Raw genomic sequence first — 12625 nt, forward strand, 5'->3', positions numbered from 1 at the left:
AGATCTGAGAAGGATAAGTAAATGAGCAGAAGAGAGTCAGCTTTCCTATCTTCACATAAGCAAACGTTAAAGCACCTTCTTTTTATCTAATTCACCAGGAGATACAGATGGCTGACCAGTGAAAGCAGTCACATCTCTCTTTTGAGTCTGGTAGCAAGGTGAACTGTGTCTAGACCTAGCATTAGCTCTAAGAGAGTGAGGCCTGTGGATTTTACACAGAGAACTGAGAAAGTAGCTGAAGCCTTGGTTGCTGCTGTTGAACTGACAAAGTCTGATCATCAAATATCATCAGAGCCCTGAGAAGGATAATTTTTACCTTAGTTAGCAATTGAAGATCACAAAAACTTACTTGCTGGCTACCTAGACAGCTGTCCCAGGGTCCTCTGTGGTCACTGAGAGCACAAGTCTCAGGACAACAACATCTGTCCTTGGCTGCCAAGTCTAGGCCTGCCAGGCCTCAGAAGATCCAACAGTTGTGGAGTAGGAACTTGTGGGGCAGACCAGCCTACCTTGTCTAGGCAAAAGTGAGGCAATGGATTCCCTGGAGTCCTGTTGTCTGTGGTCTGAAGAAGGCCCTGGCAGCAGTCAAGACAAAAGTCAGTTTTGCTCAGTGGCTGTAATTGCCATTCTGGAACAAATTCTAGGTGGAGGTTCTTCTGTGCCCATCCATCTTCTTTGGAGGAAATAAGGGTGCTGCCAGGAGCTGGCATGTCTCTCTATCACAAAAAGCTTTTTAATGAAACATTTTAGATGCCTTATTCTGCAGATCTCTGAGCATCTGAGGACTGTTTGTCTATTAGATATGAATGACTATCAACTTGTGTTCCCCAACAGTCTACAATATGTTAGCAGCTGTCATAAGACTAGGACTTACATTCCATTTCTGTCTGGGGTATCCTTAAAAATATGATTTTGAATAAAGAAACCAAAGTAGCCATTTAGTTGGTAAAAATAGAACAAGTTGGTTCCAAACAGGAAAAGCTGTCTCCTGAGAAGGCAAGGAAAGTGACATGGGAAAGATCATGAGGGCCAAATGGGAACAGGAGACAAGGGGGCTTGTGAGTTGGGATGTGGCCCAACTCAGAGAAAAGGACCCTCTCAGGAGACCAGAAACTCCATTATAGAATATATATCTTGTTTATAAATATATGCCTTATTTATCAAACATATGCCAGCATTTATTTAAATTTCTAGAAGCTTTGTATCAACTTGGCAAAGACATAGGTATGAATCTCTGTTAACTTTTGTTAATCTGAGTAGATCTTTATATCTTTAAATTTCTACTGTCATATAGAGTATACTATAGACCAGAGTTGAATCAAATATAGAAGGAGATAAAATGACAGAGGTCTTTAACCTTAGTAAACCTTAGTAAAAGATGGCTGCCAGCCATGTGGTAGTCTACATCACAATGAAATTGGGGGAAAAATCAAATGTTATTTAGGCTTAACATTGAGAGCATACATAAGTTAAATCTGGACATACAGTTTTCCCAATTAGTTACAGCTTACCAGTATTTGTAAAAGTGAAAAGGTTAGGCATATATTCTTAAATTGGTGTTAGTTAGTCTGAATAGACCTTAGATAAGGAGAGGCCCTTTATTGGAGTCCATAGATATTTTCAAATAGAATATATCAGTCTCTGGTGTTTAGCTGTGGTCTTAAGATATAATAAGGCAAAACCAAGTTTTAACATTGTAAACAATTTAATTCTTCTAAAAATCAATTATCAAAACCAGCATTGTTTTAAAACCCATCTCTTATATATCTTTTTTTTTTTTTTAGGACAGGACAGGAATTGTCAGACAGGAATCTATCTGATAAAATGAACAGAGAATTCTTTAACTTTACTAAACATTGGTCAAGAAGCAACTGCTCATGTGGTTGCCCTTATCAAATATGGCATTGAAGTCAGATGACCTGTCTTTGGCCTTAGTCAAGATGGTGCTTGCCCACATGGTCACATGGTATTTTTCCCCAAGACATATGGAACACATAATCTCAAGCATTCAAAAATCAGTCAGAAACACAATCATGTAGCCACATCAGTCAGACATGTCCATGTGCACCTATCAAATAGACTTTTGAACAGAAAGACAGACAAAACTTTTCCTGGGAACCTTTCATGCTTCATGATGGGAGCGTGGAGAAGGTGCTGTAGAGAAGTTTAGCAGAGCAGCCAGGCAGGAAAGAGGGAACCCCAGGCTGCAGCATGGAGGTAGCAGCAGCAGCAGCAGCAGCAGCAGCAGCAGCAGCAGCAGCAGCAGGAGGGAGCCAGCAGACAGAGACAGAACAAATAGAAGAACAGAACATTGTGAGTGAAAGCATGAGATGCCAGTAGGTAAAGAAGCTGGGAGCAGGAGATGAGATGAGGGAGGCATCCATTGGGCTAGAGCCCAAGCCATGGATCTCCCAGGCTGCTGGGAGAGAAGAGTAAGCAGGACACAGATGGCTAACATGAGCTGTGAAAGTTCTGTGAAATACTAGGGTAAGGTGTCCCAGCAGGCAGCCATTTGCATTTATATCTAAGGGGTATTGGGGCAAAGGTGAGTAAGTTTAGGCACATTTTCTATGAGTGAGGTAGATAAGTAAGATCCAAGGGCTGAAATCTAGCCCAGAAATTCAGCGAGGACCGAAGGGAAAGCACAAGCTGCTAAGTGATTTGCCTAACACAGATCAGGGGCCTAAAGGATGCTTGGGTCTGAATATGAGAAAGCACAAGATGCCCAGTGTGTCATCATGCAAAAGGTAGGTGATAAAGGGTAAGATCCTGAGTGAGAGAGTTACCTGTACCAGGACTTCGAGAAAAGACAGAAGGCAAGGACTGTGTTCAAGAAACTAAGCCTTACTATTGGGAAATGATCAGTGGTGGAGAAAGTAGGGTCGGGGGATGGGAGTGGGAGGTTGGGGGGGGGGTGGGGTTTGGGGAGTAGGGGAGAGTGGAGGGAGGGGGGCTTACCAATTATGCCAGTTAGAAAAGTGACAGTGTTGGAAGGTTCCAGGGTCCCAGTGTTGTCTCAGAACTGCCAGGAGAACCTGCTGAGTTTTCATGGCACCAATTATGCAAAATACCGAGAAAGAGAACTGGATGGTTTGGAGCCCAGGGGCCCTAAGGTGGGTGAGAAAGCGACATCAGGCAGACACAGCAGGTGGCAGTCACGGTGGGTGGGAGCTGCAGGGAAAGACACACCATGCAGGTGGCCTCACAAGGAAAGTTTTATTAAGGGAAGGGAAAGGGAGAAGGGTAAGAGAGAAAGCAGGTGGGGACTGAGGAAAGAAGGAGAAGAGAAAGAGAAGGGGGAAGAGAGGAAGAAAGGAGGTGTAGAGTGACCTAGTGGGAAGAGAGAGGAGGGGAGAAGGAAGGAGAGAAAGGAAGAGGAAGGAGGGAAGGCTGAGGAGAGAAGAAGAGAGAGAAGGTGGGCAGGGCCCCACCTTTTGTGAGGGGACTTCATGCATGTGCAGAGAGAACAATGAGCACAGGACCCTGAGCACATTGGTCAGGTCCCAAGGGGCGGGTCTGAATGCTAACAGCAACCATGTGGTATGTATGGGCTGACCAAGGACACACCAGGTCTCCAAAGGTACTTTTGAATTGGGATAGGATTTTTGTACAATAATTCCTCTCCTGTCTGAACAACAAGGTTTAGGAAAGATAGGATTTTAAAACAATGCTTGTATAATGAGGTATTAAAGCTATACCTCCATGTGTTCATATACAAAATCATAGCTTGCTGGCAGGCAAACTTAGTAACATGAGTGTCACCCACATGGTTTGAGAGACATGGAATTCTTTGTACTGTTGGAGCTTGGTTTTGCCTTCTGCAGGTTACGGTTATGCCCTGTGTCTTCACTCTTGAAATTAAAAAAGAACTTTATTTTGAGAGATTTTAAACTTCTTTAAAAAGAAATTTTGGAGTTTTACAGAAAATTTAAATTAAAAAAAAACTGGATGTTTCTAAGGAACAGCTTTTAAAAAATTTAAGTTTAAAAGGCTCTGAGACATTTTAAATTTATAAGTTATTTTATTATGATGTCTTTATTAATATGTGATTATGATAAATAGATAAATATAAGACTAGGATTAGGGCCACAGCTATGAGCACCAAACATTAAACACTAGAGGCTGATGTATTCGTATCTTATGATGCAGCAAGATGAGGACCCAAGCCGACTCGAAATAGTTCTATCCTTGCCTAAGGTCTACTCAGGCTAACAGAGACTGATTTAAGAGTGTATGCCTAAGGCGAATCTATGACTTTGAGCCCAGCCTGGTCTACAGAGCAAGTTCCAGGACACCCAGGGCTACACAGAGAAACCCTGTTTTGAAAAGCAATTGAAACAAATGAGTGTATGCCTAACCTCCTTTTTGCTAACATTGTTAAATTGTAGCTATTCTGGTACACTGAGTCATACAAGAAACTGTTATATCCTATGATGTAAGGACCAGGAAAATAAAGTTGCCAATCTCCCTATGGCATGTATTCATGATTTGAGCTTCAATTTAGAAGCTGCTATTTTTTTTTATTTTTCAAATTACACTCATGATATTCATTAATTACACTCATGATATTAATCTCACTTGTGGTGTTCATAGATTACATTCGTAGTATTCATTCAATTATATATATATATATATGTATACATATACATATATTTTTTTTTCATTTTAAAATGCCGAATGTCATTTATTGAGAGAGGGAGGAGGTCCTAAATACAGGCTTACAGCACAATGAGACAAAATCCGGAGGGCAGAAGTTTGCTACTGATGTTTTACAATCTTGCATCTAAGCTGTTAACACCCATTATTCAGGATACACAGACAAGAAACTTCCCTTAAGCTTTCAGGAGGGTGGAACCTGGCAGAAAATTAGCATAGGGAGGATATCAAGGTCAAGGTCCGCAAGGTAGGCAACAGTTACCCAAAACCGGGACCAGGGACCTACAGGTCCCCCTTTTATTAAAAAATGAGAGAAGCTGTTATTTTTATCATAAACTGTTGAATATGATTAAGTTTTAATATGTCCAGAATTATACTTGTAGTCATGCTAAATGCTAATAGAACTAATTACAGGAAAAAGCTTTATTTATCCTCCTGTATATGTTTTCAAGGTGTAGCCTAAACTACGTAAATAAAAAACAGGCAAGGGTTGTTTAACTCAGAAATAGTTAATAGATAATGGTCCTCAAACTTGTCAGAGATCTGCTGAATATGGCATTTATGATGTTTAAACTTACTATGACAGACAGAGACTCCCAGATCCTAACAGTGACCCCCCCCAAGTCTTCAAGAAGATAATGGGCACAGTGACAAAGACTCCACCTAGATTGTGGTAGTGCTAACCACTTGGAAAGACTGCCCCAATGCCTTGCCTGCTGCCAGGACCCAGCCCAGTCTGTGGACAAGCAGGACACTGGAGAGTTGATTACCCCACTTTGCCTAGACAGTGTAAGGTCAGTCCCTCAAGTTCCTCCTCCACAGGAAAGCCTCTCATCTTCTGGGCCTGGCAGCCAAAGAATGATGCTGCCCTGGTACCTCTGCCCCCATTGCCTCGGAGACCACAGGAGCTTGAGATGATCATCTAGGTAATGGACTATGTACTAGTCTCCATCCTTTCAACTGATACATAAGCCATTTGGATTATACTTTCTGCTGTATTTATCCTTCTCGGATATCTGATAACATTAATGTCTAGGCTAACTGTAGCTTTGTCAGCTAGGCAGCAGGAGGCAACCTGCTCCTTCCTCCAAGGCTGCAGCCACCTTGTTAATTCACCTAGAGCTACTAGAGATCCTGTTCAGAAAAGGCAGACAGGGTTGCCTTGATAACAGACTTCATACTAAAGAACTAACAGGTTTCAGGTATAACTTTTCACTAAAGGAACGTGCCTTGCAGTTACTGTTCTCAATAATAGTTACTCGTGTCTTTAGTGATTAGATAGAAAGAAAAAGATTTACAGTCCACACAAATTCTGAGGGTCTAAGAAAATGTTCTAAGGTATGTAAAGCTCTGAGGATATAAAAGATTAAGTAAGTTCTGAGGGTCTAGGAAATTATTTTAACATATATAAATGAAAGTTATAAAGGCATTTAAAAAAAGTTAAGGTATGTAAAAATGGGAAATGTTTCAGATTTCATCCCCCACCCCCTTCTATGTTGTTGTTACACTAAGATTTCAAAGACTCAGAATTTTAACATTGATCAGTGGAGTCCTGTAAGTTGGTAGAACACTGACTACTTGCTATTCAGTCACAGGCTCAAGATTTTAAATTTCCTTTGGTTGCCTTCCTAGTATATCCTTAAAGGTGATTTCCATTGGGCTAAAAACATGTCTGTCCAGTCTATATATCTGACTCTCTGTACAGAGGAAAACATGTTCATGCTTTTTAACCAAAGGCTATAAAGTTTTTGATGGGACCCAAAGGTGTGAGTCTATTCCAGATGTTGTACAATGTGGATTTCAATACAGATTAATGCTAATATATCTAGAAATTTTACTTTTGTGAACTAAAAATTCATGAGTTCAAGAAGTCATAAGACTTGGATCCACCTGTCTCAGGTCAAATGGACTCCTGATAAGTACAGCCTAAGTTTCCCCACCTGTCTATCCCTGAGGAGAGGAACTCTCCCCTGGCCTTGAGACTTCTCCTCTTCCCTAATTACTAGGACGATGGGCCTGAAAGTTACAAATGCAAGATTTTCCTTTAAGTTCTTAAATTTTAACTGCTGTCTCTAGTCTATATTTATCTCAGCAGACTTCCATTTGGCTGTCAGACACCATCCAGGGCTCACCTGCAGATTGCAAATTGCTGAGCTCTGCGCTTTCTAAAAGCTGATGTAAACCAGTCCAGTCTTGTGATTACCCCTGTCTTTTTAGCTGGATCAGGGAACCAGATGCTTCTGATGAATGCCCCATTTCCTAGCCTTTGACTAGCATTTCAGCTTTCCTGGGCTCTGACAAAGGTACCCTACTTTCAGCTGGAAGTAGTTACAGAGGAGAGTACATCATCTCTCCCTCCCCCAACCCAGCAGGCTGAAATGCTAAGTCAAAAGGAAACTCCTTGGCATAGGGGACAAAAGGCTATCTATAATGCCAATTTGCATGCCAGGAATGGGCACAGATTTTTCAACAAGCAGATTCATTAACTAAATTGGTTCTACAATATGATAGGGCATTTGGCCTGCTTTGTACAGAATAAAGAGTTATTATATGTCTTTAAGAGGACATTATTATTTCTACACAAACCATTCAGGATTATAATCTGGATATACAAAAAAAATACAAAAAGGAGATGTGAGATGAAATAAATGATTGGTACTTTATCCATTTCCAGGCTCCTTCTAGATATCACTCTGATATCAGCCATCACAGGGCATTTGGCCCTTCTGTTTCTGCTAATTACTATTAGATCTTGCATCACTGATACTTTAACTGCATAATATTTTCTGTCTGGGTACCATTAAGCTGATGGTTATTAGATTCTAATATAAAGAAGGACCCATCATAAAATCAAGGATTTGACACAGGATATAACTCAATGGGGGAATGTAAGACCCAAAGTTAACCTGTAAGCCCCACTGTGGTGATATTTTATTTGTACTGAAATGTTATTTTAATTTTATGTTAATAAATAAAGTTGCCCTGGGGTCAGAGCTATTAGAGCCATAGTAAGAGCGTGGTGGTTAGAAGAGCTAGGTAGATTTCTGTGTGTTCAGGGATACAGCCAGTATTGGAGACATACGCCTTTAAGACCTGGAGGGCGGTACTTACAGGCAGTGATGAGGCAGTCATGTGGTTGGGTTTACAACCAATGAGAAGGCAGAACAGAAAGATTATTTAAACAGGGACACAGGAAGTACCTCCCTCTCTCGGGGAAGCTAGGAGCACTGCAGGAGGTAAGATTTTATCTGACCTCTCGGCTTTTCTCTTTTACCTTGGCTCTGTGTTTCTTATTTTAATAATACGATCGGTTACATCTACACCCCACCTGCTCAAAGACCAGGTAACTTCCTGTAATGTTGGGAGTTGTTGTTCTTGGAAAATATCAAAGCCACAAGGGAAACTATGGTGGCCATATGGTTTTGTATTTAAAAGCCCCTACAACAGGTGTCTTGGGGCTACTTGCGGGGAATTCCAGACAGTGGTCCTGACCACAATCCATCCTGGTCAGTATTTAATTAAAGATTGCTTCAAATTTGGCTCAAAATTGGGAACTGATTTTTCTCATGCAAATCTCAGGATTAACAATACCATACACAAAGGTAACTCAGAATGGATCAAAACATAAAAGAAACCTTAAAAACAAAACACAAGAGTGAATTTTCATGATATGGGATCAAGAAACAATTTCTTAGATCTACTGCAAAATAACAAGAAATGAAAGGATTTAGCCAGGAATGGTGGTGCACACCTTTAATCCCAGCATGCCTGGTACAGAGGCTGGAGGACCTGTGTGAGTTCAAGGCCAGCCTGGTCAACCTAGTGAGTGCCAGGCTAGGCAGAGCTATATGAAGTGAATCAGTCAAAAAAAAAAGTCCTTAATTGTATTTAACTAAAGTGACAACTTTTATACTACAAGGGACATCATCAAAGGAATAAACCCTCTCTGAGGTATGGTGCCCCAGCCTATAGTCACAGCACGGGAGAGGTAGAGGCAGGAAGATCAAAAATTCAAGGTTATCTTCAGGAATGTGGAAAGTCCGGCATAGCCCAGGATATGAGAGAATATGAAGGTACCCACTTTCCAAAAATATGTGACCCCAGGATAAAATTGGAGGGCCTGAGGCCTCCTTAGGAAAGAATAGTTCAGAGGCTGAATCAGAGAGGAATTTGCTAATTGGTCAAGTAAGAGCTACTCTGAAGATGAGAGGCGAACCATGCCCACCACCATTAAGGGTAGAAAGGAGCCAAAGTCACACTCAACAGAGGAACCTGCACTCAGGTGCTGCCTGAAAACTGGAGCAGATGTTGGCAGGTTCTGATGAGACCCCAGCTCCCTTCACTTCCAACATTGCACCACTCGGCAGAAAAGGTCATCATGTTTCCCCATAGACCATACTGAATTTATGTGTGAGGTCTGTTATCTGAGCTGTATTGGTTCTGTTCCACAAACTATCAGCTTACTTCTGTTCTGACAGCACACGCTGTGTTACTTGGCATATACTGCCTCAGCCTTCTGCTGTCTCTACCGTCATGCTATCCACAGTTAGCATGTTTTGTGGTGGTTTATAGGTAGGTATGCTGTTGTTTCCTGGGAATTACACCAGATCACATAATGTACATTACTTTCTGCCTTCTACATAGAGGAAGCAACGTATCATCCATGACAACAGAACTAGTATTGCTTCTCTCTACACAAAAATAATATCCACCTCCTGCTGTCAGGCTGATCCATACTACTTGCTTTGGCCAAAAGAATGTTTGGACATAGAAGCAGGTCACTCTTGAGAATCAAGTCATTATGAGTGTGTCCACTGTTCTTTCCTTCTATTCTAGAGTGACATGTTGGCTATAAGGTTCCTCCTTCAGGGTGGATGTGAGAGGACAGAAGTTCACTCCCAACCTATAGCAACAAACATGAGTATCAGATAAATCTTTGCAGCTATCGTCCAGTAAGACTGCTGAAGTGTGCCGGGCGGTGGTGGCGCACGCCTTTAATCCCAGCACTCGGGAGGCAGAGCCAGGCGGATCTCTGTGAGTTCGAGGCCAGCCTGGGCTACCAAGTGAGCTCCAGGAAAGGCGCAAAGCTACGCAGAGAAACCCTGTCTCGAAAAACCAAAAAAAAAAAAAAAAGACTGCTGAAGTGTTTGGAATTGTACCATAAAGTAGCCTGTAAATCAAGACAGCCACCTTGGTTGCACAGTGCTTTGTCCCAGTCACCAAGTACTGTGTTGGTAGAAATGCACAGACCAATTACATAAATAAAGACACTGTCGCTTTCTCAAAAAATGAATATTCCACTCCAGCTTCTCCTGGATCCTGGTTCGTTAGTCCACCCTACCATGCCCTGTCACCTTGAGAAATGCCCTTTTGATGTCTTTGTTTCTCAGACTGTAGACCACGGGGTTGAGTAAGGCTGTGAAGGCATTGTAAAAGAGTGAGACCTGCTTGTCTCGCTCAGGGGAGTAGCTGGAGTTAGGCCTCATGTAGATATAAGAGGCTGGGCCATAGAAGAATGTGACCACAGTCAGGTGGGAGACACAGGTAGAGAAAGCCTTACAGCGGCTCTGGGTGGACTTGATCTTGATAATAGCCTTGGCAATACGAATGTAGGAGGCCACAATGAGGGAAATGGGAGTAACAACCACAAAAACACTCAAGACCAGATCTACCATCTCAATGATGTGGGTATCCATACAAGCCAGGCTACGCACTGAAGGACCTTCACAGAAGTAGTGGTTGACCTTGTTGGGCCCACAATATGGCAGACTCATGGTGAAGAAAGTATGTAAAAAAGCAGAGAGAAAACCACAGACACAAGACCCAGCTGCCAACCGAATGCACAGTCCCCAGTTGAGGATGACAGTATAACGCAGTGGGTAGCAAATGGCCACATATCTGTCGTAAGCCATGACAACAAAGAAGGTGCATTCAGTTGCAGCCAGAGAACCAAACACAAACATCTGCAGCCAGCAGCCAGCAAAGGAGATGGTCTGAGAGTGAGCAAGAAGATGCACCAACATCTGGGGCATGGTGGTGGTGACATAGCACATATCCAACAGGGCAAGTATACAGAGGAAGAAGTACATGGGAGTGTGCAGCTGTGTGTCCAGGTAGATCAGCATGATGATGAGCCCATTGCCCAGGACTGAGCTCAGGTAGATGAGAAGGAACACAATGAAGAGGATGCTGTTGGTCGTGGGGTCACTGGAGAAGCCAAGCAGGATAAACTCAGAAACCCAGCTTTGGTTCTGCTCTGGAATCATCCACATGGTGGGGCCTGTAAGAGAATCACGTTCATTTATGTGTCTCCTGACACATGCCAGCTATAGAGGGAGAAAGGGAAGATACAGGCTGGTGACAAGGCTCAGAGGTTAGGAGCACTGACTGCTGTTCCAGGGAACCAGCTAGTTCAGAGCTGTCTGTGCCTCCAGTTCCAGGGGTTCTGACTCCCACTTCTAACTCCAAATACACATGGTATACAAGCATGCAGGCAGGCAAAACCCCAACTACATAAAATACAAAAAATATTACTTTTTAATTAAAAAAGAAAGGCTGATGTGGGGTTCTGAGCACACTGTTCAGTTTCTGTGCACAACCTTCGCACAGAACTTCGCATGTTGCTGAAACTCCCAGTGCCTCAGTCTCTTCATCTAACAAATGACGTTGATGACACTCCTATCTCAGGATTATGATGAATATCTAAAGCATCTCATAGAACTCTTGGAACACCATGTAATATATGACATGTCGTATGCAGTCTCAAAGTCTCATTCCACTTCTGGGAAGGCAGAGACGGGATCCTCAGAACAGGAGGGCTAGCTACACTACATGAAATGATGAGCACCCGGTTCAACTGAGAGACTCTGCCTCAAGGAATAAGGTGAAGGCAATTAAGGAAGAACCCTATGTCATTCTCTCACCAGATACACACACACACACACACACACACACACACACACACACACACACACACCACAGACATATGCAAAAGAGAGTAAAGAGTAGATGAAGAAGACAGAACACATGTAATTCAGACACAGGCTCTCACACATACAGTTCCATGAGTAATGAAAGAAGTTCACGTGTGCAGTGCACTGGAGACACTGGAGTCTTCCCAGGCAAGGCTGATGGACCTTGTGGATATGGAAGTAGGAAGGCATTTCTTCCTTTTTTACTTCTACCTCCCTCTGCACACAATCAACACCAGGTGTACTGTATGTAGCTTTTTTCCTTTTTTCTCCACCCAAATTCATATTCTTTCATCCCATTTTCTCTTACAAGACAAAAAAAACAAAAATATAGAAATTTAAAAAATAAACTAAAAGAAAGACAATGAAAACAAACAAACAAACACAACCAAATCCATGGAGAAAGTCTCCTGTCGGCCAACTGCTCCCGAGGATGTGGCCAGCCATAGAGTGTACCTGATATGGGCAGTGACACTTTATTGAAGAAAACTGGTTTTCCCTCTCCTGATCGGAAATAGGTTCTTGTTTAGGGGCAGGACTTTGTGTCCACTTCCCTTTCTCAGTGCTGGGCATTTGTCTTCCCCAACAAGTTCTTCATGTGACTCCTGCATTGGTTTTTCAAAGTCTTCAGATTGCTCCTATGTGGCCCCTGCTGAAAGCATTTTACAAGTTCCCATGCCCTATCATTTGAAGTGGGTGCACAGGGCATTCCTAAACCTCCTGCTCTGTGGAGACTCAGTCTCAGCACCCAACAGTCTCCTCCATCTCTGCTCTCTCCACACACAAATCCCCGGGCAAGCACACCCACTGCCCTACATGCCTCTGCCTCTCCCCCCTTAAGAAACCGCCTGGCTTTCATCATGGAGGGGGAAAAGCACCTGCACTGTGTTGCCCACACTGTTGCCACAGCAGGACTCAGCTTATTCAACTGATATTCAACAAAATCATAGAAGAAAACTTTCCTAACCTAAAGAAAGAAATACATATGAAGATACAAG

The 12625-nt window shown here is 42.6% G+C and overlaps 1 pseudogene; it reads right to left on the minus strand.

Annotated features, from left to right (window-relative positions):
- Window positions 1-9983: 9983 nt before the first annotated feature.
- LOC143271690 (olfactory receptor 2A12-like) lies at window positions 9984-10977 on the minus strand (annotated as a pseudogene).
- Between the last annotated feature and the right edge of the window lie 1648 nt (window positions 10978-12625).

Source organism: Peromyscus maniculatus, chromosome 2 (genome assembly GCF_049852395.1).
Source record: "Peromyscus maniculatus bairdii isolate BWxNUB_F1_BW_parent chromosome 2, HU_Pman_BW_mat_3.1, whole genome shotgun sequence".
NCBI lineage: Eukaryota > Metazoa > Chordata > Mammalia > Rodentia > Cricetidae > Peromyscus > Peromyscus maniculatus.